Source organism: Maylandia zebra, linkage group LG18 (genome assembly GCF_041146795.1).
Source record: "Maylandia zebra isolate NMK-2024a linkage group LG18, Mzebra_GT3a, whole genome shotgun sequence".
Classification (NCBI taxonomy): domain Eukaryota; kingdom Metazoa; phylum Chordata; class Actinopteri; order Cichliformes; family Cichlidae; genus Maylandia; species Maylandia zebra.
In genome coordinates, this window is record NC_135184.1 from 11,090,771 (window position 1) to 11,117,171 (window position 26,401).

Consider the following 26,401-nt stretch of genomic DNA (forward strand, 5'->3'; position numbering starts at 1 on the left):
TTTTTGTCAGCGGTATTCATAATGTAATATGCCAGACAATGAGATGCATTTAAGTGAGACAGAGTGAAGGATTGCTGTTGTAGGCGAGGCACAACATACATTACCATCATTAGCAACACGGCAGTCCAATTTCACAATGACAAGTATGAAGTGTCCAAACTCCATCATCGTTAGGCATTATGTTTCCAAACTACACCACCATCAGGGATAAATTGATTTATTTTCCTTGCCGACCGCAGAACTTTGCTGTTCATGCGCTCTTACTCCACAAAGCCACTCTAATCCTTTTTACAAGCTGCTTGCAAAATGACAGCAAGCAACCATTAGGGCCAGGCTTCACCCGGGCTTGGCGTGTGATTGATGAATACAAATACCCCTTTATTCCTTGCACCTTAAAGGCCACACAAAGAAGTGAGAGTTGAGCTGCCTCCCTCCAAAAGTGCTTTTCAACCCACTCATGAATCTACAAAAAAAAAAAAAAAAAAAAAGAGGAAAAAAAAAAAAAAAAAAAAGCCTAAACAATATTTGGCTGGAAAGAGTCAAAAACGTGAACTGGAAAGACTATTTTAAAACCACGTTTCGTCATTTTCAGAGACAGCAAAGAAATTACACAGCGCCGCTTCAGATGATTACATTAGGTCTCTGTTGATAACAGATGTACAGCACATTATATACCGCTCCTTGCCAGAAATGAATCCAAATGGCAAATCTGAGAATGTTTGCTGGCACACTGTTAATAAGTTTCTAAACACGGATTACATACAAATTTTATTGCCTCTGGGAATGTCCTTTGAGCCAGAATCTATGCTAGGCCAAAACCAATATCTCATCTCTTACAAGCTCCCTCTGACATTCTGCTGCATAAAGGCTACGAGCTGGGGCTTTTGTTTTCCCATTTATTTCTCTGGTGACATTTACAGTACATGTGCAAATGAGTGGCCAAATGAGGAGAACACAGGATAATTAATACCTAGCTCCACAGGGCAACAGCTGATGATATATTTGTTGCTTTGTCTGTTTTTATGAGGGGGCGGACATAGAAAAGGAAGAGACTGCCAAAGTATCACAGGTAATAAAAAAAATAAAAATTGTTGAGGCATTTTGAGAGCTTGCCCAGAAATTCATTCCCTTGTTAATGAGAGACACAGGCCTTATTTAAGGTACCGGTTCACTAGGATGTACCGCTGTGGTGAGACTGGAGAAAGAAATCTAGCAGACCTAATCATCTGCTTTACAAGAGCTGAACCAGGAAACCTCAAGCCAACTGTGTTGGACCTGCTGCAAGCATGATTTGCAAATGCCTGACACAAATGGGCTAGTGTTGAGAAACATTGCGTTTGCCTGGGTAAATTATGAGATACAAGCTTTTTAAACCCAATTTTTATGGTTTTAATTCGATTTCACGTATGAATCTATACCCAAGGTTTTATGTCAACGTGACCACTGAACAAGAGTTACAGATATAACTACGGTTCTATGAATTGTGGATGTTACAAGGATAGCAAGACTTGCTTACAAGGACTTTGGAGAGACATTAGCATTTTACAAAGTTTGAGAGCAGCTAAGACGTAACAGTCAAGACAGTCAGATATGATAAAGAAAACTAACTAAATACTGTTCATGAGTTAAAACATCAAACCAGAATTAAGCTAAGGTTATTTGAATTTTACAGGAAGGCAACAAGTCCAGGAGATATTACTATTTTGGTCTGTTTAAACTAGATATGTAGCCAAGTGGGCGGCTGTTTGCTAAGAATGAAGTGAATGATATGACCATAGTTTACTCTGACAAGTTTGTTGTTGAATGTGAAGTCACAGACCAATTTAGCTTTAAAAACAATATTCTGATGCAAATGAATTTCATCTTAAGCTTTAGAATTTGCTCTTCAAACATTAGTCATGCATTCAATAAGCAAACAGCAGGTACGTCTCTCAAAAGATGGAACACAGTGACAAAATAGAAGACTGTTCACACAGGGATGTTTGTGAAGCAGAGCCACTAATGTTACTCACAATACCTTTGCTTGCCCTGATGACAGGACGGACCAAAAGTAAGTATGGTTGAACATGTTGACGTTCATGTACTGTTACCGTGCATGATTGGATTAGCTTCATTCTGCTGCGATTGCTTATTTTGCTGTCAGAATGTTCTGAAATAATAAGAATAAAAAAAACAAACAAACAAAAAACAGCTTAATTTGTGATTTTACACTCCTGTATTTTCTCTACAGTGTGTAAAGCCTGTAAAACCTGTACTTATAATTGTTCTGACCTGTAACCCTTTGCCAACACATTATGTGATTAGTGGCTTTTGAATATTGATCCCAAGTCTTGCCTCAAAAAGAAAACTGATAAATCATAAGCTATTTAAATTTCATCCAAAAAGAAAAAGTTACTGCTCATGAATGATAATTTAGACCTTAGAGGGTTTTACTGTGAAGCATCAGTAACAGGTGGGCTGAAAACTTCAATGACTAGCTGAGAATCTTGGTGAGCAATACTAAAAATCATTATCGGTACGCTCTTAAGCAAAGCATGCATCGGCTCACTTAAAGCTGTTCAGTAACTGATAAAAAGCTGTGGTCGTCCACGACCAGCGACACTGCAAAACTCTAGGCGTACGCAGGCGGTGCTGGAAAAGAGAATGTACTCCATTGCTCACTCAACTTGCACTCTAAATAAATAAAAATGCCTGCGTTGCCAAGATGTAACTTGGAGAACATAACATGATTAACATGATTCTTTGGCTTCAGCGTCACAGGGACTGGCTCCGTTCCATCAATATTTTGACTCGATAGTTCCAAGATCCTTCACTTTGTGCCACCCACCTTCTTCTCACAGCATGATGGAGCTCAAACAAATCAAAGAGGTGGCTTTTATTGGTGTTTGATATTCAAATCGATGGCGCTGACGAGGAGAAAAATATATTCCGAGTCAGTGGGAGAGGAGCGAGGATTTCGAACACTGAAGAAGAAAAAGGCCATTTAAAAGAAGATAAAGTAGAAACCCATTTCTAATTTAATTCTAATGGGTTTATTTTATTTTTTTGTAAATGCCACTGTGTTTAATAATAAATCAGCAGAACTGGGAGGGGGCTGTCTGAAACTTCATCTTCTTCAAAAGACATCATTAACAGCTCCATTAATGATTCTCATGTTGCCCATTTAATTTGAATAACAAAGCCATTAAAAACCCTAAACATCCAGTGCCATACATTTGCAGGTGGATGAAATAAACCATGAGCATAAATACAACTTATATCTATAACACCACTTCACACAAGGATGGTAATCTGTCATTTTTAGCAGCATGTGACATAAGAAGTTTATACAATAACAATTAAAATGACTATAGTTTAAGAATAAATTACAAATATAATGGTAAATAATAATGTAAAGGGGTGATACAGTCTCCCTGCAGCCATGTTTCCTGATTAACGGTATCTGGATTTGATATTTGAAAAGAGCGAGTGGAAATAACCTACACTGCTTTCTCATTGACAATTTCAAGGTGTCATTAGGATAGGGTAACAGGGTGTGGAACAAGCAATGAATCAATGTTAATTGTTTTAATTGCTGCACAAGCCAATTGGTATCATATTCAGTATTGGGAAGTCTCCTATAATGCCTACAAGTTGTTATTGACATGCTGTGAGACTGTTCTTTGCTGATGTGAACATTAAAGCATCTCGTCTTTACATGGCTTCCTTGAATATGTGGCTTGACCACTGTTGATGCCATAAATAAATAATAAAAAAATAAAAATCACAGAGCACATGTTGAATGTCATCAATACAAGCAAGTGCTTCTGAGTCAACATATTGTAACACATTCATGCAGATGAATGCATCAGTCAATAGCATCATAATAGTTCTTCTCTCTGTAGGAGGTTTATATCGCTGCCAGTGTGTGGCACAACCCCCATATAATCAGCCTCGACAGCTGCTGAAACAGATATCCCAACGAGAGGCTGCCAACTCTCTGAAGGAGATTTAACTTTCAATAAAAGCGTCTATGAGGTGTGCGTAGTCTGGGAGTACAGATGAATGTGCTCCACCCTGTCAACATTCCCCTTTCAAGAGAAGCAGGCAGCTTGAAGCTAAAAAAGGTGGCCCTAGATATGTCATGAAACAATTTATTCCTGAGTGAGAACACACAATAGTCTTTATATTCTCACGCAGAGTGCATTTCAAAGAAATCTATCCATCTTTTCCTGGACTGAGCCAGAGGCCAGAATCAATACCTCAACCCCTCAATGCTAGAGCCAATTTCTCCTAAAGATTTTCAAGTCAGACTTAAAAGGCCTTTTGTTAGTGCACCTGTAACAAAAGTAAACTTTCAGCATTAAAAGCTCTGTGTGTGTATGGAAGTTTAGTACTGTACTGAAGCACTATGCGCACATTGCTGTGATTGCAGGCGAAGGAGTGTGGGAGGGTCTGCGAGGGTGATAATGCAATACTGAGACAGTACATCTGTGGTAAAGCATTAAATACTTGCAAAAATATATACATTTTTTGAATACAGCTCCACAGTGAGATTGTACACGGCATTCTTGTGTTATGCTACATGTGTTTGTGTGCAAGATCAAAACTCTTTAGTCTGTTTATTCTGATTGGACTGTCTTTATTACTTGGCATCAAATTCTGGGAGGCTAATATGATTGTGACAGATGATCCCAGTCTCAGACTTCGTAAATATTCTTAATAATCTATTACCTTCAACAATTATTATGCATCCAAGCTTTGTTTAATTGTATAAAAACTAAAAGTGAGAAGTGGTGATTTTCTAGGCTTCTGAATGTCAGATTGTTGCTTGGTAAGCCAAGAGTGTCCTTGTCCTAAGGCACAGGTGTCGAACTCCAGGCCTCGAGGGCCGGTGTCCTGCAGGTTTTAGATGAGTCCTTGATCCACCGCACCTGATTTAAATGGCTAAATTACCTTCTCAACATGTCTTGAAGTTCTCCAGAGGCCTGGTAATGAGCTAATCATTTGTTTCAGGTGTGCTGATCCAGGGTGAGATCTAAAACTTGCAGGACACCGGCCCTCGAGGCCTGGAGTTCGACACTCCTGTCCTAAGGCGACTGATAGAACTCTGTAAGAAAACTGAGAATTGTTCCTTTAAAGTTAGTTTTGTGGATTTTACTTCTGTTTGTTAAGTTTTTAGCAGGACTGTATATTAACAAATTTCTGCTCTGCAATCTTGACTTGTATATACCATGTTGCAAAGCAAGCACATTGCCAATTGTGCCATTATGATCTAATTCATCAAACACAATATCCTCCCAGAGAGGATAGCGACCCCTTTTCCAGCAACACCACCGGTCCAGTCCCAGTGGCAGATATCATTGCCGCAAGACCTTCTTAGCCCCTCTGCCAATTCTGCAATTACCAGCTTTCCAACCTGTTCTGTCATGCCAGGAAATCACAGGTCTGCCCTTCGCCCCAATCTGCCTGAATGTCTGCACTTGTTTTAACAAACATCTTGTCTGCTGGCATCCCCGCAGACTGAAACCAGAAGGCAATCTTGGGTAATTTAAAACCAATGTCGACTATCTTCCTCCAACGCGGCCAGTTTAGAGCTTCAGAATCCTGCTGCTAAACCCCTTAGAGACTGATAGGCCTTTTCACTCTGGCCCTATTTCACTTATCTATTGGCAGCTCCTGCCAAGTTCTATCTCTGCGCTGAATTGCATGTATATATACACACTATCTGTTTGGGGACTTTGAACTGTGGGAAGGGATTTAGACAATCAATCTCAATATCATTATCAATCACGTCTCGCTGTTCACCACATTGATTTGGGGGGGAAATAAAGAAGTTGGAGTGTAGATTTTCCACTGATAATCTGCCCAAAGAAGCCAATGTGCTTGTCAGCGATGTTTTGCAAAACAAAACCGACAACCCACATCTACTGCAAACGAACAAAACTTTCTGTTTTTCGTTGTCCTGATTAAGACAAGCTATGAACATTTTACTTTGAAAATACCATTCAGAAATTCATTATTTAAAAATAAATCTTTGGCACTATGTTAAGTTCAAAAGGCTCTCGTTATAAAAACTTCTTTGGCTTCTCTGCATATTTTTTTCCCTCCTTGTCAACCAAATATCAACTTGATGAATGTGCTTTACATCAGGGGTACAACATAGTTCCTGATCAAATCCACCCTTGTGTGCAGATAGATGTACATTGAAGATGACAGGAAGCCTTCTCCTTAGATATGCTAAATTTTGACAGATGATTTTCAAGCTGCATGCCAGCACAGGGCTTGACGTTCCCTTCCACTGCGCCTGTCAAGAACTTCCAGTAAATGACTTCAAATCCATCTCCATTCTGTAAAACCTGCCAGGCACCAATTAAGATGAATATGGATTCTAACTCAGAGACATGGCAGATCCTTATTGTCATTTTCCCCTAAGTAATAAAAATGAGGACTTCAGGTCTGTCTGCATGGAAGTACCCTGTGGTGATAACACCAAACATTATGCCTTTTTTCTTCCCTAAATTGAAATCTGAATCACAGATACCAGAAGTTTTAAGGGAGGCTAAGGTTAACTTAAGTTAAGAGATAGCAGAAAAGCCCACAAATATTTAGTATCAGATTCAATCAATTCTGGAAGAAGACAAGTACCTGCTGCGCGTGGCATTTATTTTACACCGAGTGTGGCTTCATTCCAACTCCGACAACAAGTTAACAATGGCTTCTCTTCCAATTGTTCCCAGCATCCTCATTTTTGCTTCCAAAACAGAGAGAACTACAGTCTGTCTCAGTGCCTCAGCCCTCCTGAGAGAGAGTGAGAAATAGGCTTTTTCCTATCCTGCTTAATGCCTGTTGATGCACTGAATGAGAGGGGGAAATAGGCTTGTTTGGCTCCCTATTTTCTGGTGTTCAACATGCTCCCTGAAATGATACGGTGACAGAGCATAAAAGGCGCTTTATTAAAATCACTGTTTATATTTGTTGCGCTGGTTCAAACCACAGAGGAGAAGCAGCATCGTGGGTGATGAGAAGCTGTGAAAAATGCTAAGACTTTATTTCGCAGATATCGTGGATTTAAAAAAAGGAAACAAAGAAACATGCTGCTCTGTCTGAATGCTTTGCCCATTGTCGATGTGTATCCGCTGCTGCAGACTTGTGAAGAAGGTTTAAAGTGGAATTAACCCTCTGCATTGATTCACCACACGGTTTTGGCTCAGTACTGTAAGACTGGAAATTAAAACTTCCTCCAGCTTGGTTTCACATTTGATCCAGGTGTGATGGACCACTGGTCTGAGCTTCAATCAATGGGGATAGTATAGGAGGTAAATTCTCCTTGGTTTACAGCAAAAAAAAAGAGGCCCTTCGGAGGAGAAAAGGAATAAAATCCTAGTCTGTGTTCAGTGTTAAAAACCCCTTGGCTCGCTGCAATATCCCACAGTGGATGACCCTTTACACCGAACCCCTTCAATCCTCCCAAAACCTACTAAGTCAACAAACCTTTGAATTCTGCCTGAATAGTGCAACAAAGAGGATGAAATGCTAATGTCAGTATCAGTAGCTTTCCCCTGTTCTCACAGAGTTTCCCTGAGTCTAATTTGTCAAACATGCAAGTAACAATGCCAGAAATTAGCCCAAAGGGAAATTTCCTCCAGAGGAGAGAATGATTATGTTTGATCATGGAATAAACAAGAACATTAACATGCTTTGTTAGTTTTCCAGAACTGGAACAAATGCTTGTTTTTATGTGTAGAGGAGGGAATAATTCAAGGTTGAATGTCAAAGAATTAGGAAATCACTAAAGCTAATTAGAAAATGTAGAAGAATAAAAGAAAGGTTGAATCAATCCCTCTTGAGAAGGAGGGAAAATCTAGGCCACGAGGCAACGCTTGTGCATTCAGGCAGACTTATCAGCTTGATGAAATATCATTGCTTTGCTCTGCGTCGTGACATATCGTCAATCACGCCATACGCAGCGCGTTTAATCCCTCGCCGCACAACCACGTCATGCTCCGAACCCCTGATTAGCATGTACGCAGGCGGCGCACAGGTGGAAAGCTGATGCCTGCCCAGGTGAAAGGTTACGGCGAGGATCTGAGCTCCGCCTTGACAGGTGTGGCTGAGGAGATTTAAATCCCAGAGGGAGCTTTTTCAAAGTGCCATCTTAGGGTTTTCACTCACAGACTTCAAACACATTCGGACCCTTTGTCTCTCTACTGAAGCCCCATAAACCAGGCACCTGAAAGGAAAGACTCACGGTCCAGCTTAATCCTCTTGGGTCAAGGGGGGAGCCAATATCAGGCCAGCTTTCAAAGCATCCACCTTGTTCTTGTTGTGCTTGGCAACAGGAGGGCTTACATTCTAGTTAGTGTGGATCTCAAAACAAGTGGGAGGAAACACGTCTTACTCTGTTTAACTACAGTCTGAGTTCTTACAGACATGACATTTAAAACAATGCAGATAATTAGACTAATAGAGATCACCAACAGCAGTTACCATGACATTTCTCTCCTATATGAAAAACCTATATGATGCACCTGAATTTACCCTGGGAGCCTAAAGCCATTTCTGTAAATGACAGTACAGCTGGTTTCCACTGTGTGAAAATGCTGCCCATGATCACAATGATATTGGCAGTAAGATTGTTTCAAAAAAGGCACCAAGTCAAAGATAATCACAGAAGCCGAAAGTTGTAGCCAAATGCAGCGAAGCCTCGTTAAATGTGTTTGATTTCATTCATGCCAGGTCCCATAATTTCATCATGGACTGTTTCACTTTAAATTCAGCTCAGGTTATCTGCCAAAATATTACAAAATTTATGTAATTTGCTGTTCATAACTTGTATAAATCATATTTATGTACGATCGCATGAGGCTGGTAATATACCATGACCAATCCACTTAAAGAAATAGTCATTGTGTAAACAATAACGGTGGAAAGGAGCTGAGTGTAAGAGGAAAAGATCAATACTACATACATCTCCTGCATATGAAGCTGCAACAAGAAACCAAATAGCTTAGCTTAACATGAAAACTGGGAATAGAGAGAACAACCTACTATGGACGCACTGTATTGATTAGTAACTTTAGAAGTGGCAGGTGCATTTTGTTTCCTTGGACAGAGCCGTTTTACGCCAAGATAACTGTCTACTGGGAGTAGCATCATTTTCCATTATGTTGGTCTTCTCATCCAACTACTGTTAACAAGATAACAAAGCCTCTATGCAGTGAGCAACAGAATAAAGTATTTTCAGCTGGTTTGTTATCAGTTCAGACAGTCAAGTGGTATGAATAAGTCAAGGAAACAAAGGAATTCCCCCAGTCTCATTAATATTATTAATTTTTAAATCCAATTATTGTATGACTGCTCATGACCTATTTTCTGATTTAAGTGTCCTATCAAAACCTCGCACATCACAGAGCGTAGAGCAGCCTTTAATGTTTTAGATGAATCTTGAGCTCCTGCAGAGTGTTCCTTTGGGAGGGTTTGGTCTTCCAATCTTGACCGCCCTCTGTCTTGTACCATTCAGGAGAATATTACAATTTAGCGACCACACCATGAATGACTGCGAGCATTAGATGTTAAGAGTACAGAAACGTCTCAGACACAGCACCGCTCGTCATGTTGCTTGGCAGTATTTTTCATTAACAGTGAGAAAAATGTTCCTATAAAGTGCAGGTTCCACAAAATAATGGTAGCATAACTTAAATAAAATATAATTTATCAAATTGAATTTAAAATTTAAAAAAGAAAAATAAATAAATTTGGAGAACAAAGCAGAAACCACAGTTATATTCAGTAATTCTGCTTCAAGCCAAGGCCCACAGAACCATGCTAGTCTTTAACCACGTCCACTTACATCTGCCGTCAAAACCACTACAATTAATTCGATTTAAACAAAAAACCCATATTTAAGAAAAAGGGGTCAAATTAGTCCACATCACAACAGGAATACTGGGCTAAGTACAAATGAGTTACGATTTCTTTTTTAAAGTGTCAAGTGTCTTAACTGTGTGATGCTTTGATTGCCATAATCACTGAAAGTGCTTCCTGAGGAGCACTTAACAGGCCAGAATTGATAGAAAGAAAAAGTCTAAAGGGAACATACTGTACATACTATAAAAAATAAAAAAATAGTTTGATGACGTGTATTTAAGAGCTAAATCACTGAGCCATTTGGAAATAAGCAGACAGACCTGTGAAAGAAAGTCAAAAAAAAAAAAAAAGGGGGGGGGGGGGAGAAAAAACTAGTACACATGTGTAGCAAGTTGGGTGAGATATTCATAAAATGTTGAGGTTTTTGGGGGGATTTTTTTGTACATTTTTTTTGGACCTAGGACAGCAGAATACAGTAGACTGAGGGGTAAAGTTACCAAGCAACAGCAGTACATACACTAGCAAAAAACAAAAAACAGAAGTTTCATTTCATTTACACAGCTATTTTAATCAAACAAAAAGTATCATACATAAGAATGACCTTATTTACATTAGCAGACAAACTAGCTTGTGCATGCCCATGATTAATAAGGATCTCGTAATGCACAACATACTCTGAATGACTTGACATTCATTGCAGGAGTTCAGTGTCAGCTTAAAGTCTGACCCATATGCTATGAAACTTTAAATCTTCTAACACTGCCATGGCAACTGCGGTACAAATCAGTATTAGAGAGCTGTGTTGTTTTTTGCTTTAAATTATACATCCATTAACACTAAAAACCCAGACAGAACAGCAAGTAAGAAATTATAATGCAACATTATTTATTATGCATCAACATAAATTTTAACTTGGGATGCACTTGTGGTGAAATTCTGGGCCAATAACAGTGTTAACAATAACTCATACATCATCCCAGCACCAATGGCAGTTGTTTAAGAGTGTTTATAAAGTATCTGTTGTTATTTATTCCTCTGTTTTTGTTTTCCCAAACACCAATGAAAAATTCTTTATGAATAAAAAGCTTGATGTCAGCTTATAATCTATTTTTGAGATAAATGAACCAAAAAATGATGACACTACACGTGTACGACGACTTAACATGTTAACAAAGCAAATATTGGCTTCTATCCACGTTCAGCATTCCTAATTATTATTTTTTCAACATTGAATTTTAGTGATAGTTTTGTGAGTAATAGCTTTCATCTAACATTACCACCACTGGCAAGTGGACAGTGACACACATGATGGGCTTATAGGTTAAAAATAAAATAAAATAAAAAAAAATAAATCACACTACCAAGCTGCTGAACATGTCAAGGCTAATCGTTTTGTTATACTGTATTAATACTGGCTGAAAACAGAGGTTTTAACCACCAGCCACTCAAAAACACTGATTTATTATGGGTAAAAATAATGACAACAATGCTGTAGATGCAGATAGTTACCTGCACTGATCGATTGCGAGCAAAAGCAGAAACACCTTGTTTACCTTGCCAAATAATTGATCATGTCTGATCATGAGCCTTTTCCTTTCTCGCACTAGCTTGGAGACAAGCAAAAAAAATAAAAGGATTGCTGTCCTGTTATCTAGTGAAGTTATGAAGACGTACATACCCGGCTTTTTTTTGGGGGGGGGGAGTTCATGAATCTGTTGCACCTGCTTCTGTTTAATAAAGTAAAATACATCAGGTAAATGTGAGTGCACACTGCACAGCGTCTTATTTTCAGTTAGTTATTTATACCTCTTACCAGCAGCAGAGCACTTTATTTTCAGTTGTTTAAGTGAACTTTGAAAAACTGAAGTTTAACATGTTTTATTTTTTTTACAGAATGAATTCAGTAATTAGAAACCTGTAGCAACTCTAAACTTGGACTAGAAGCAAATGACTTCATAATACATCAGCTGGCATTGACACTTGAACATTAAAGGCATTTTTAAGTAGGTAAATCAAACTTTAACCATTGTCAAATAAATATGCTAAAACTGTTTGACTAAGAAGTCGTAGGAACGGACTTTTCTTGGCAGTACCTCGAGGCTGATCCTTCATAAAAACAGTGGCATCTGTCAATCTGTCAGTCTGATTCCTCAGGTCTTTCCCAAAAAAACAAAAAACCTACATTATTTATGGCCAGAAAGGTCATGATACTCTCGGTACTCTTACATTTGAGGAAAACGTCTCATCCAGTCAGACATCACTTTGAGCCGTCTGCTCTGCTTGACCATCCCACAGGCCTTTCGACCTATATCAGTTTGGCTAGAGGAGCTAAATCAATCATAAAAACAAGGAGAGCTGCCAAAGCTTCTTTCACACCCCAACACTGCAGCACTCACTGCCATGTTTAGGCTATTTTGACATGGTTTCAGAAATGCCACGGAAATCAAGAGGGACAATATCCAAATGCTGCAGGGCTTGTAGCTGTCAGGAGTTTAAGCATGAGAAGATCAACAAACGAAGAGAGACAGAGCATTAAAAATAAAAATAAAAAGACAGGAGATTAAACATTTAACACTAAAATCAAAAACTAATGAAACGTCTTCATGACTCATCTATGCCGAATACAAGAACAACCAGAGAAGTTTCATTTTATGTGACATTAGTCACATCATGTACCTTATCACAACAATTCCAACACCAGGTTCAGTCACGTTTACAATTGCTGCCAATTCAAAATAGAAAGAGAATATCCATCTGATAGAATTTCACTGTACAAATGAAATGGTAAATGGTCTGCATTTGTATAGCGCTTTTCTAGTCCCTAAGGACCCCAAAGCGCTTCACACTACATTCAGTCATTCACCCATTCACACTCACATTCACACACTGGCGATGGCAAGCTACTAAATTAAAAAGCAATACACACAAAACAACATCCAGGCAATGTAAGATTAGTGTGGGAGAGTGAGAATGAACAGAGGATGGATCATTTGAAGGTGGGGGAGGTGCTCCATCTCAACAAAAAGCTGCTGGCTTCAGGGTTGATGAGGGAGCAGGTCTTACAGGATAGTTCTTAAAAATCAAATATGCAAAATTTTCTATCTGGCTGGCATGCTTGGACTAGACCGTTTTTGGTGCATCTTCCATAGTTCTGATGAGAATGCCTGTAGAGAGGTGTTGCTTGAGGTGATTGAAATACACAAAAATAAATAAATAAAAATCACATTTGAAACCCAGCAGCAATGGTGCTTTCTGGAAACAATGACCTTTTCTGTGAGCAGTTTCATGAAGAAATATATTTTTGAAAAATGGTGTTCATACCTCCAGTGGAGTTCCCTATAGCCTATACGACACTAAAAAGCTGCATCTGTAGCAAAGCATCTGATTTTCTCAAATAACTAAATAAGTAACTCTGCAAATCTGTAGCCAATCCAGAAGGTTCTTAAGCAAGGTTTCCATAGCTGGGTATCAAACAGGGTTGGTAGCCAGAAACATACCAACATATTTAAGCACCATGAAAGACATTCACCCTAGAAGTGAAAAAAAAATAAAAATCCTATTATATGTACACATGAAGGCTGGAACGTATTTAAAACGAATACTGAAAGCATGACACAAACATCAATGTTGCAGTAGAAATTTATGATCAGGACATGTTACCCGAATCTCACCTGTGGTAAATATAATTTTTGATCAGTCATATTTTTTTCTAAAGTGTGCTGAACCATGCTCGGGAAGTTGACAAAAGAACAGAACAGTACATTCGAAGGACTCTAAAACCCACTGATTTTCACCCATAGGACATATGGGTGAAAATCAGTGGGTTTTAGAGGAGTTGTTGTTGTTGTATGTAACTTGATGTAATTTGTAAGTCATCCGGATTGCTGTTTTAAAGCCTGATAGGGCCAGTAACAATGTGGCTGATATGCATCCCTAAAAAGGTACAGAACTTGGAGATGATGGTGATGCTGACTTTTTATAGCTATAACTGTATATTCATGAAATTTAAAGATAAGAGAATAGGTTTTACATCTGTTTGTCTGTGTATAAAACTTAAGAAATGATCCTTTAATAATGATTTTGTTGCCTCAGATGGAGATTGGAAGAAAACCACGGAGTTATTTAACATCTGTGAATATTTAAACTAACCAGGAAGCTTTTAATTTAACCTTGTGTACCCCGCTTCCATATGGCAGGAGGAATCTGAGAAAGTACACTTGTGATTATACAAAATATGGTCAGCAAACGTTGCACTGGATATTACTCCAACACCCAGATGTTTAGGCAGGAAACCGACAACCAATTTTACACATGACCATCTGTAGTGCTGACCCGACACTACAGTAAAAAAGAAAAAGAGGAAAAGAAAATCTGTGCAGGCTTGAAAGCCTCTGAATTTGCCTCTCCAGCAATTAAAGCTGTTCTTACTCCAAACATGGATCCTGCAAGGAACGAAGACTGGAATCTTCTAACTCTGCCACTTGGGATAAACCACATGCATACAAATAAAAAAACAAAAAACAAAGAATGCACAAAACGCTAACTTACCCGACAGATTGAGTGAGTTTGCAAACTTCCTAAACTTCGAAATGACAAATCTGAATATGATGATAACATATTCAGAGAAACATTTGCTCCTTGAAAGGAAAAGATGAACATTCGGCAGCATTTCCGAAAATGTGCGTGCATAAATGTATTATCCATCCTCTGCATAAAATTTACAAGCTGTGCCTCGTTTTGACATTCACAAGCTTAATTTTCTAATGATTAAGGTGAGAAGTTGCAAAGTAAGCGGTAAATTTACTACTGGAGCAATTTTGCGGATTGTGCCTCGGGCTTTAGCGCTTAATGAATTAGATGTGTGAAACTTTTCAAGAGGCATCTTCCATTTCACACACACTTTTCATTAACCTGTAGTTCATTCATTATTGCAGTGGGTGTGGAGCAAAGTAGCAGCCACAGATATAATTGTGTTATCGAGGTTGTAGGGCTGTGGCTAATTACTGACTGAGAACACAACATAGGCGCTTCAGACATCAGTCTGATGGAACAAACCACAATGGCTTGTGACAAGAGCCGTCTTCCCTGAAATTTCAGGAGAAGACATGATAGCACAGCAATTCATGAAAGATGACAGAGGGACACAGAAATAAGTCAACAAGTTTTCCATTGCTCGACTGAGAGACCAGATCTGACAGCAAACGGCTAAAACGGGAAGAATGTTTTACAACAAGTCAAAATTAAGCAGTATTTTAATCACCGTGTTCTACGAGTCCAAAGCAGTTTGTTGTGGTTATGCTGGTGCCGCAACACAGCGGTTAACACTCGCATGCATGAAGTGACCTGGCTGTGGGCCACAGAGCTTTTATGGTCTTATTTGAGCTAAGCTGTTTACTCAAGCCTTTGATACTCTGCAACTGGGTCTTGTCATCAGCACGGTGTTTCCATAAACCCGCAGTGCCTGTCCACAAACTGAAGAGTTTATAGCACTATGTATGTAGTCAGTAATGTAAAGAAGATCATCTCAAGTGAGTAACATCTTTGTTCCATGGTTCGAACGGCTTAAAAATGCCTCGCTAAACTACAAGAGTCTACCCCATCTACTCCCAATTCCAAAATTCACAAAACACAATGATCTGCTGCCAAAGTTGCCCAAAGGTCCAGTATCACTGAAGATGACAATAATGCTATATAGAGCTATTTAAAACTACGTTTCTTAGTACCTCTGTGTTGACAACATATGGGCCTGTAGGGAATTATACACAGGGGACTCCAAATAATCACGTTATTTTATTATGACTTTTTTAATGTTTATTACAGTAATAACTATTTAATTACATGAATATAACTTTGTTTTTGGAAAACAAAGCAAGCATGTGATCAAAAACCTTTCACTTGATATTTATTAGAAAACTTAAATGAATGAAAAAAAAAATGCTACAAATGTACCACAAAAGTAAAAAGAAAATTAATTTTACTCAGAATTATGTCAAGTTTATTCAAATGGGGTTCAATAGGGCCAGTAACAAAAAGCTGCACTTTGCATTTAATTTCACTGCATCACAAACTTCTCAAGTATGTTTTAAAAGACCAAAGAAGACAAAGTGAATATACAGAAAATAAAATACTCTTGCTTTAAAAGTAAACACTGTCCAGGGAGTGAACTGCCTTGATGGAGGTTTGTGCTCTTGGAGCACTTTTTGTTTTTGTCTGCTTTTTTTTTTTTTTATTCAAAAGGGCACATATCTATGCAGCTGGGGAACGCTTAAAATATATAAATATCCAAGCAAAATCCAAGAAAAAGAAACAAAAACGTGTTTGCTTGTAAAGTTTTGTTGGCTGTATCTTTCCAAATTGACTGTTATATTAATATCCTAAATTACCCATTTGCAGACAAACACAACGACATTTCCACTTGACCAGGTTAGGAAGATAATATAGAGTTAAATTAAGTCATTAGGTAGAATATACTTTTTATGCCTAAAACAAACAAACAAAAACAGCACAAAGAAATAATGCAAGGGACTCAATAGTCTTCAGCAGGGTACAGAACAAAAGACCCAAGTGTCAGTGTGATACAGTAAAACAATCATTTTTCCAGCCTCATTCTGTCCAATCTGTGCTCAAGGAGTCCTTAAATTGTATTCAATTCTTCCTAGCCCTCTATTTTAAAAAACTACATTCAAAAACATGAAGAGAGCTTATCCTGCAGCTCAGAGGAAGCAGTCTGTCACCTGGCCTCCCTTATCTTCTGGCCAACACAATGTCTGACTCATTTCGGTTCTGCAACTCCACATTTGGAGCTTGTGAAAAGCACTTTCTACGAGACGTCCGCAGCAGCATATTTCCTCACAATCAAAGCTTCACAAAAGAAAGAAAAGGAGAGCGCAGACGCTGTAGAGTTATCCTCATGAATCTCTGGCAAGGTTTTTTTTTTTCCTCCCCTTTATCATCCTGTTGACAGCTTTTCTGATTCCTATAAAACCCATCCTACACTCGTGTCTGTCTTTCATTGAATTGGCTGGAGATATCTTCTCTACTGGCTGACCTTGAGAAACTGTTTTGAGCAAATTTCACAAATTTCAAGAGTGAAGCATTCAAATATTTTTAAACATGAGAGATACGTAGAAAAGCGGTAATAAGAATAGAAGATAGCACAAACTCTCCATCTGTCTTTCTCTGAAAAACCCCTCTGCAAAGCCCACCAGCCCCCAAAGAAGTAGAGCTAAACTCCAAGGATGACTAGTTTATTTTCTCTCTGCCATTTTTATCTCTCTGTTCACATGCTGTTCAGTGTCCATTTATCCGTGGTGAGGGCTTCTCCTTGGCAGGAACGATCACTTTCAACAACAGTCCCTGCGAATCAGAGCGACGTGTCACATCATTCCAGTGACAACTAACGACTACCAATGTATCTGGGCAGGCTGCCAGTGCGCTGGGCTAAGAACAGCCGGGGGTGGGGTGGGGGTGGGGGGTGGCTTGGCGGAGAAGATGGCGGAAGTCGGGGGGGCTGCACGCTCCAAGGAGACAGAGGTTTAGCTCGCTGGTGGCAGCATCAAAACCTCACATCGCATCCCTTCCGTCAACAAAGTCCCTTACACATCATGTGTCGAGAGATTAAATCAATCTGCTTTGAGAGGGCGACTGATACTGTATGTCTGGAGGCTGGCTGAGACAGGAGTCAGAGAGTCCAATAACCTAACCTAACGGGGGGGAGGGGGAGGCAACAGAGACATGGGGGTCATCTGATTCATCAAACTTTCAAACCCACTTTTCTTCTGCTCATTTGTGTCATCAAGGTCAAAGCGGTCACCAAAAGTTGTACTTTGCACATACATTCTTTGGCATTAGGATTAAGTGTAAAACACACTATTCCCATAAATAAACACTAATTGGTAGCTAATTTTCTTAGTTCTTGCCTGGCTGATTCATTGCCTCTGGGCTAGTATGAATTATTCATCCAAGTGGCAAAACAGCTTTATGTAGAAACCTACAAGGCACTGCATTCATTATGCTATCATGCAGAGCAATTCCAGGCACTGACGGCTAGTATTAGAATAATATGCATATTGGATATATTTTCTTCTTTTTTTTCCAGGGGCATTGGCAGGCAGTAATAGTGCTTCCGTTGGCAGGGACGGAGAGGAATGCAACGCCCCTCATGGCTGACAAAACCCCCTTGTTTTGACAGAATTGAGCGAGGAGAGGATGAGTGTTTCAGCTCTGCCCTCGTGGAGAGAGGATTAAGCTGTGTGGCCGTGCTGCCTGGTGGCGCAGCGAGCCGGTACGGGTATGTTATCATGTCAATCCTCCGTCCCATGACACCACAGATCTGCGCTGGCCCCACGACTCCAAAAGCAGCACCTGGCCTGGCCGCCGGGAACTCATCAGGCTCAGTGTTTTCCTTTGGGAGCAAGGCTGCATCACATTTTTTGCAGAATCCAAAGTCTGGCCTACTGCACAAGAAGGACAATTCAAAGACATATATATACTGTGAGGCTAGAGGCTTCATTCGTGCTTTGGAATAGTACTCTTTTATCTGCTATCATCTGTAGACTTTGCATGTCTTTCCTTATACAAAGTTTAAAACGACAGCAGCAGAGCTGGGGTGATGACTTGGACGAGAGATGGCAAAACGCAAATGTCAGATCAAAGCAATGCGAGACTGTTAAATGGCAGCAGGCGCCTGGCCGGGGTATCAGTCTTTGCAAGTGTTCCCTGTCTCCGCAGATCTGTCTCCGTACCGGAGATGCCTTGCCTCGAGAGGCGCACGTAATGTCCTCGGGCCACAGAAACAGCAAGCGTGAGGAAAAGCATGCAAGGAACATGGGTGGTTTCCTCTGCTATGTTGCTGGAAGTTTCACCCCAAGTATTTGTTTTTTTGTTTCTGAAGATTTCATTTCAGGTTTCAGATCACTTGTGCTTGTGAAACTTCTGCTACCTGAAAAATGTTAAGATTTTGTTACCAAAAATCAGGTCACACTGGCTCGTGTTTTTTTTTCTTAAAGCAGAAAAAAAGCAAACTATGCAGCTCCACCCTTCAGTATTATGGAAGTAGTACAAAATGTGGGATTACTGTTGTGCCTGGTATCATTTAAGACATCTCTGGTAAGTTTGTCATTGTTTTGTTGGCACCAAAAATCACTTGTTCAGCACAAGCACACCAAGCAAGAACAAAATGATTTGTCTAATAGAGGGTGCGTTTGGAGGAATTTGCTGTTTTTCAAGTGTTCTCCTCATTACTACTGATACCGAGTGTGAGACTGTGTGCTGCCAAACATTAGTGAGCATTAACATCATTCCTGCCCACTGGGCTGGAATTCAGCCCATCTCTGGACCCAAACTGGGAGAAATGTTTTACAAGACATTCATTTTAAAAGAACCACACAATCTAAGGACAGTTCAGGTGATTATTTCTCTCTTGCAACAAATATGCTGTCAAACTATGAATCTAAGACTGTGCTCGGTATATTGTGTGTTTGAGAGACTGCTTATATCCAAGGATAGTGCCCTTAAGTTTGTGTGATGCCGGAAGATGAATGAAAATGGACATTACAGCTAAGAAAAAAAGATTCCTGGTAAAAAAATCGAGCCTGCAAGACAGCTGCTGCTGCCGACTTTCTCCTGTGAGATTAATAGTGTAGATATATTAAAGATGTTAAGCAAATCACTACATATTCCCAAGTAAATTGAAAAGATGTTTAAAAACTTATTAGCTGGCAAAGGATAATATCCCTCCTGGAATTAGGGATTGACAGAATTGGAGCAACTCGGGTGAAACATTAATTAAGCGAAGGGTTTTAAATGTTTCACCACTGCAGCCAATGGATTGCCTGGCATCCAGTCAAACACCATCGTGTGGGGCCTCATTGCAGACCTAATGCAAACAGAACATATTTCATACTGCAGACTTTGACTGAACTATTCAGTCAACTCATTCGTTACTCCGAGGGCAAATCTTGAAGAGCCGTGAGAGAAAGTCACACATTGGTACCGTGCAACAGTAATGAAAAATTGTGATGGAATCTAGATAAGAGTGATATCATAAATCCAGGCAAAAACCAAAGGTGAATTTTACAGAGTAAATGTCAGCTCCTCCCACAAGAGGATAAGCCTCTGTAAGTGCTCCATAGTGCACATGTGTGTGTGCGTGCTAGTATTAGTATGAGATAAGGTGCACACATCAGAGGGCGTCCTATTTAATTTCTGAATATAGTACCTCTTTACAAGTGTGTAAGATGAACTTCCACCTCACCAAGCTACTTATAACGATTAAAGTGAGATTTCAAAAATTGTCTTCTTCCCCAATTCTAGATAATGGTCCAATGAGCACACAAAAACAATGTGACCCCCTCTGCTGACCCTCTTTGTGGCAGGGAAATTGCCTCTAATGACATGCTGTAGCAGAGACACATTAAAAAGATTTCTCTTACAGTGTTGCCAATTGACACATCCTCAGAAAGATTTTCCACATGCAATAAATATGGCAACCCACTGTACCAGAGTGGAGAACGGAGAGGATAAAAAAAAGAAAAATCAATTTTAGCCTAAAGGAATAATCTTGCATCACTCACTCTGAAACACAATGTACTACCTTGATGTGATATGACAACTATACATGATTTTGAATTGAATCTGGAGGAAATAACCTAATTTCACAGGATGGAGTGGTGGGAAGTGCTCTTAAAAGATATGCATTGCCCGGGTTGCAGTGGTACACTTGGGCATATGAAATTAGGAGGCCAGCCGTCAAAGTAACACACTTTAATTATCTTGGAGAAAATGAAATGCGCGTGAATGCATTTAAGAAAAATTAATAAGACCAATCCTAATCTATCTTTTCTGAGTCAGGTGCTCCTGGAAAAGCTGGACAATCTTTGGGGATTTCTTCAATTAAAATTGTGGCGCTAAAGCTCAGACCTGGTTATTATAAGCCTCACCCCCACCTTCGTTTCATCTTCCAGCCAAAACCACATATTTTTCTGTTGTCACTACAGAGGCAGTCACTAATTACAACTCATACATAATCTTTTATGCTAATGTTTTTTGCCTTCTTTGATCTCCCCCCCCGTGGTTGAAGACAGCCAGATCATAGACTTGGGCTAAGTTTGTCACTTGAGTCAGAAGGAGAGAAGTGAAGTGGAAGGAAACCTGATTTGTTGTGATGCTTGTCAGCCCATGAGCGCAGGGGGATGTTTGATCAGGTCATTACATATAGAGTCTAAAACAACACGGTCAGCCCTTCCAGAGCTTTAATCACAATCTTTTAGGAAAAATAAGCCTAGCCTCAGATGTGGACCAGGGAAGATAAAGGATAAACTGGAATTTAAACACCTATTAGTTTTAGGATTAATCTTTCGTAAGCTGGAATGAAATTGCTTCTGTACCTAGTTCTTTAACTTAATGGACTGCTGGCGATATGTTAAAGTAAGCCATTCTTCTTAATGAACTTTTAGATGGCTTATATAATTCTGAGTTTCGATGACAAATAATGATTTGTGCAAGAAATAAATGAAGCAAGTACCACCCATCAGTATCGGTATGAGACCAACTGAGTAATACAACGCACACTGTACCTCGTTTCCTTTCGCACCAACATAACATTAGAGCAGGCCCCTGTGGTCTTTCCTGAGATATAAACACTGCTGGAGGCATGACAGATAGAAACCGGCTGTACAATACTCCTCCTACCAACAGAGAAAGGTCAGCTCTGACACTCTGCTAGGAGCCCTCAAGCTCTTGTGGACATTGGGGAGCCAAACTGGCTCTCCGCAAGGAAGCCAGGTCAGACAGTCAGACCAGAGCAAGACAGGAAGCACTACAGACAACCCCTGGCACTATTATCCAGCACATGGTTAAAGGGTGGCTTAATCCAGATTTTGGGAAGAAATAAAGTAATTATACACCACACATACATTTACTTGCCTCTTCTGTCCATTTGTGCAGATATTTGCATTTCTTTTGAGACGTGTAAAAATTTAGTTCATTTGAAAGCAGTCTGTAAAATAATCACTGCACTGTTTCTGCAAAGACATGTTACTGCGCATTTTTCTTCAGTGCTGCGAGCATGCCACATTAGGTTTCACTTAATCTCTAAACAGATCTATCATTATGCAGAATATGTAGGCAAGATAAAAGTTCTTGGGCTCTGAAAGATTTCTGGTTTCTGTCTGTATTTCCTCTTGTATTCAAATACCATTAATCAGATCAGGCTTTGGTTGCATGCAGGTAAAGTGGTCAACAAAACAGCGATTGCATTTGCTAAAATGAAGTCTTATAAACAATGGAAAGAGCTGAAAATGTTCAGGTTTTTTAAATTTACTTAATGTAGAAAAAAAACCCCCAAAAACAAACAAACAAAAAACAACACTGAAGAGTAATAAAGTCTTCATGACTCAGTAATTTATACTTACAGAGTCAGTTTAGGTTGATCATATTCATGATAAAGCACCACAAACAAAAAGGGACTATGGGTCATTCCTGCCAAACTTGACCCTTCTGAAATAACAGCCATAATGAAAGACTTGACAAGGTATAATGAAAAGGAGAAGATTGAAAAAGAATAACTCTGCCCAGTTGAAAATGTAGTTACCAGGTTACCAGAGCCATCTCTGGTCAGGAAGGAGGTTTGCATTTGCAGGATTTTGATCAGGAGAGTGTCGGTGTCCTCTCCTCCTGTGTGTTCAACAAATGAACATGACAGGCTTAATTCAGTAGTGTGAGGGCCAGACTGTCCTCTCCTCTCATCCCTCCAGTCTGGTTACTGCCTCTCTCTCATTCCCTCACGCCACAGTGCCACCAATTAGCCAAGGCCTAGGTTTCATTAAGGCACTGGCGTTGCTGTCTGCCGCCTTCTGTAACACCCTGATAATAAGCCTGAGATGGGTATACTACCTGACACACAGGGGACAAGGAGGAAAAACACAGCACACACACGTACGGCACAAAGGCACAAAATACCAACCCTGCCATGCACTAGACCGTGTGACGTCGTGAGCAGCCACAGACTCACACGCTGTAAACACAGTGTAAGTGTTATACGCACAAACGCCTACATGCACGCATGCTTGGATGTGGAAGATCTGTCAACCTCTGAATGCCTTTTGTTCAGACGGTTACAGAAATGAAGGCTGAATGATGAAATGTAGAAATGATAAGCAGACAGAAAAATTTTGAGGGCTGATCTCAAACCAAAGTCAAGACAGCTTCAGAACACCGTTGCTAGACATAGAAGCCAATAAGGGAAAAATAAAATGTTTAAGTTCATCAACAGCAGCCTATTGTGTGCATTTAAGGGCAGCTGACAATTAAAATGGTGCCAGTAGCTGCAGTTCTTGCAAGAATTCCTAAATGCAAGAATGTAACAATAAAAAGCAACATTTTTCTCAGGTTTCAAATTCGTGATTGATTTTGGGAAAAAGACTCTCACCGTTAGATTCAGCTGTTTCAAAGATTGTGATCGTGTGGCATTAATCTTGATGACAACTCAGAGTGCTAACAGGGAACATGTGACCAGCTCCAGAAAGCTTTAAAATGGATCGTGTGGTGATGTGACTTTGTTAAGATGTTCAGTTCAATCAGGGGCCATCTAACCAGAGACTTGGTAGATATCATCATTTTTTTTCTTTCATTCATTATTTTTCTGTTAATACAAAAAAGAAAAAAAGAAAAGGATTGACATTTGTACACCCAAAACTCATTATGGTTCTCAGTATTTCTCAGAGTCCATTCACACAACAGTAACTGTACACTTCTCTGTATTTCTTCTGTAGCTTTCCAGGCTACACATTGTTAGTTTGGCAGTTTGGAGAAAGCACAGCTGGGGTAACGCCAGGTTGAAGTTTCCCCCCAGGGAAAGGAACCTGGTGGGTTGAAGGTGGAAGATTTTCAGATACACAGGTGCTGTTGAATATTAGTCTCACAGCAAGAAGTCTGAGCTCATGGGAGTGAATTATTCATCCTCACAACCCAGACTTTGCACTTCTACCTTACCAGGCCACCGTTTGATGCCACTGCAACTTCCCAGTGACTAAATAAGGCTGTGGAGCTGCTCCAGAAATGAGACGCACTGGCCTGTCCAATGGAGGCATAGGTGTCACATAAAAAATTCACTGACATCGACATTTAATTCTGCTCACGTTCATTTGGTCCACTCTTTTCTCTAAGGGCACTATTGCGTATGCAGTGGCATCCGGTCCATGTCAGTATGAAGTTGGATAAAGTAGATATACTACAAGAAAATTATTTGGACATTCTACCGTTGTCATTGTCATTCTACCACAGACAATAAATTATTTAACCAAGTCATAAAGCTGACAGTTCCTTGACCACTAGTCAAGGACATGAGCAGCTTGGATTGAATGCAAGATCTGCTGATCTGCTTTTGGGAGTTTCACAAGCTGATCATGGCTCACAAAACAGTAAGAAACATAGTGAGCTCTGCTAATTAACTGTAGCAGAATACAAGTTCATGAAAACTGATTTTAATTTTTCCTCATGCAAACATGGGGACTACATTTGCCTAGTTACGGTAAGACACCAAAGCCTGTTGCTGGACTTTAGTCAACAGGCTAAGGCAAATTGCAGGGAAAACTCAATTTACAAGTAAACCACAAACTTGGGATAGAAATCATAAACTGGTTTCTTTTAAGAACAGACACCAGTTTGTCTAGTTCATTGCAAACCAAAAATTTGAGAACTGCAAAACATTGGAGATAAAGTCGTGGCAGCACAGTTTTGTACATCTAGTACACTCACGGGTTTTCTCTTCTCAGTTTCACACTTCATACTCAGCATGCTAAACAATTGGACCAACAAGCAGAATCACTAATGGCATTTGTATTAACCTCCTAAGACCCGAACTCTTCCACGGCATGCATTTTTAATTTCTCTTTGATATTTGGGCTGATTGGGACCTGATGAATGAAAAAAAATAAATTAGCAGATTTTTTTTTTTTACCTAATTTTCTTTCTAAGAAAAAATGAGAGCCACATGTGAGGATATTCGTTTAAATTTTTATTCTTTTACTTAGAGTGTTGTGTCACTAGATATAATGCTGTGTCATAATCACTGTACGACAATGCCATCACTGCTGTCACCTTGTTTCAGCAGATTCACAATCAGGATTTTTTAAGTATTTTTATTCATCTTTAGGCATGAAAAAAAAAAAAAAAAAAGGTCTTTGAACTTGTATTTTTTTTTTTTTTTCCAAACATGTACTTCTCAAATAGTGTTTTTTTTTGTTTTTGTTTTTTTAAACATGTCCACTTAGGAGGACAACATGAATTCATACTGTGTGTTGTGTTTATGTGCAAGTTTGAATAGCTGTCCACTGAAGTGACCACTATGCGCGAAGGGGTTAAACAAAAATGCTCAGAATCATGTTTCTATATGGTCAGAAATGTAATCATTACAAATTTTCTTGAAATGCAATGATAATTTGAAGCTATTACCCCCAATAACTAAATTGGTACATGCTAACAAATAGGTAGCAACTTACCAAGAACTTGTAGGAAAAACAGTCAAAACTAAAAATAGACCTACCCGCATTATAAATTACAGATATCAAAGTTTAATATGCAATGGTTTATTTTCCCATCTTTTCATTTGTTGTTATGTAGCTATTATAGCTCAAATATGGCTACCCATCTGTAGCTAGCTAGCTAGGATGTAGCCAACCTATAAAAAAACAAAACAAATATATACAAATTTTTTAATATGCCTACACACAAGAAAGTAACGATATAGTTCAAACAAACCTAAAGGGTAATAGAACAGGAAAAGATATTTTTGCTACCCCTTCCCCATCCAAAATCTTTCTTTGTAAAATTTCTCTACAAGCGATGTTCAAAACCATTTCCCCATTGTGAATATTGTTCCTTTCAGAGATCTGGAAATAGCAAGAGAGAAATCCTCACATAGCCTTGGGATTTGCTCAAAGTCTTAGTAGAGAAGGGAAAAGATAAAATTTTTGGTAAATGTTAGTTTCCTCAGTGGGCATAATACATTCACCCAACAGACAAATATTCACACTGTGTTTCTTTTGGTTGTATCGCTTGAAGCTGTAATGTACAGAAACAGACAATCTACAGTAAAATCCTAAACTGAACAATTAAAATCATTTCACTTTAATATGATGGTTTCTTAACATTATAATAAACATGTCCCCCTAATTATTTTCTAAGTCTAGTGCTATTCATGACACCGAGGCAGTCGGATTGATGATAACGTTGCTGAAAAACCAACTCAAGCTTGAGGCTTTCCGCATTAATTATTACTCCTTCTTTTGCTCCAATACCAGTAAGTCTCCGAGACGTCGCACTCACTGAATTTATCCTCCCGGCCGGCAGCATACTATCATTACAATCAACTTGTCAGATTTTCACCGGTTTGTTTATTCAGATGTGCATTATTCCAAAAACATGTGTTTTCAACTTTGTTTCCGTTTGCAATGCGAAGCTTCCCCCACACTTCTAATGACTCCGGTGCCCTGTAATTTCTTTAGCGTGGCAAACTCTGATTACAGGGTGGGAGTCAAGCTTCGAGCCAAGC

At 39.4% G+C, this 26,401-nt stretch overlaps 1 protein-coding gene across 6 annotated transcripts in view; it reads right to left on the reverse strand.

Annotated features, from left to right (window-relative positions):
- Window positions 1–26,401, reverse strand: part of LOC101487566 (protein tyrosine phosphatase receptor type M) — a 158,427-nt gene that overhangs the window by 121,195 nt on the left and 10,831 nt on the right. The gene's annotated exons all lie outside the window — the stretch shown is intronic.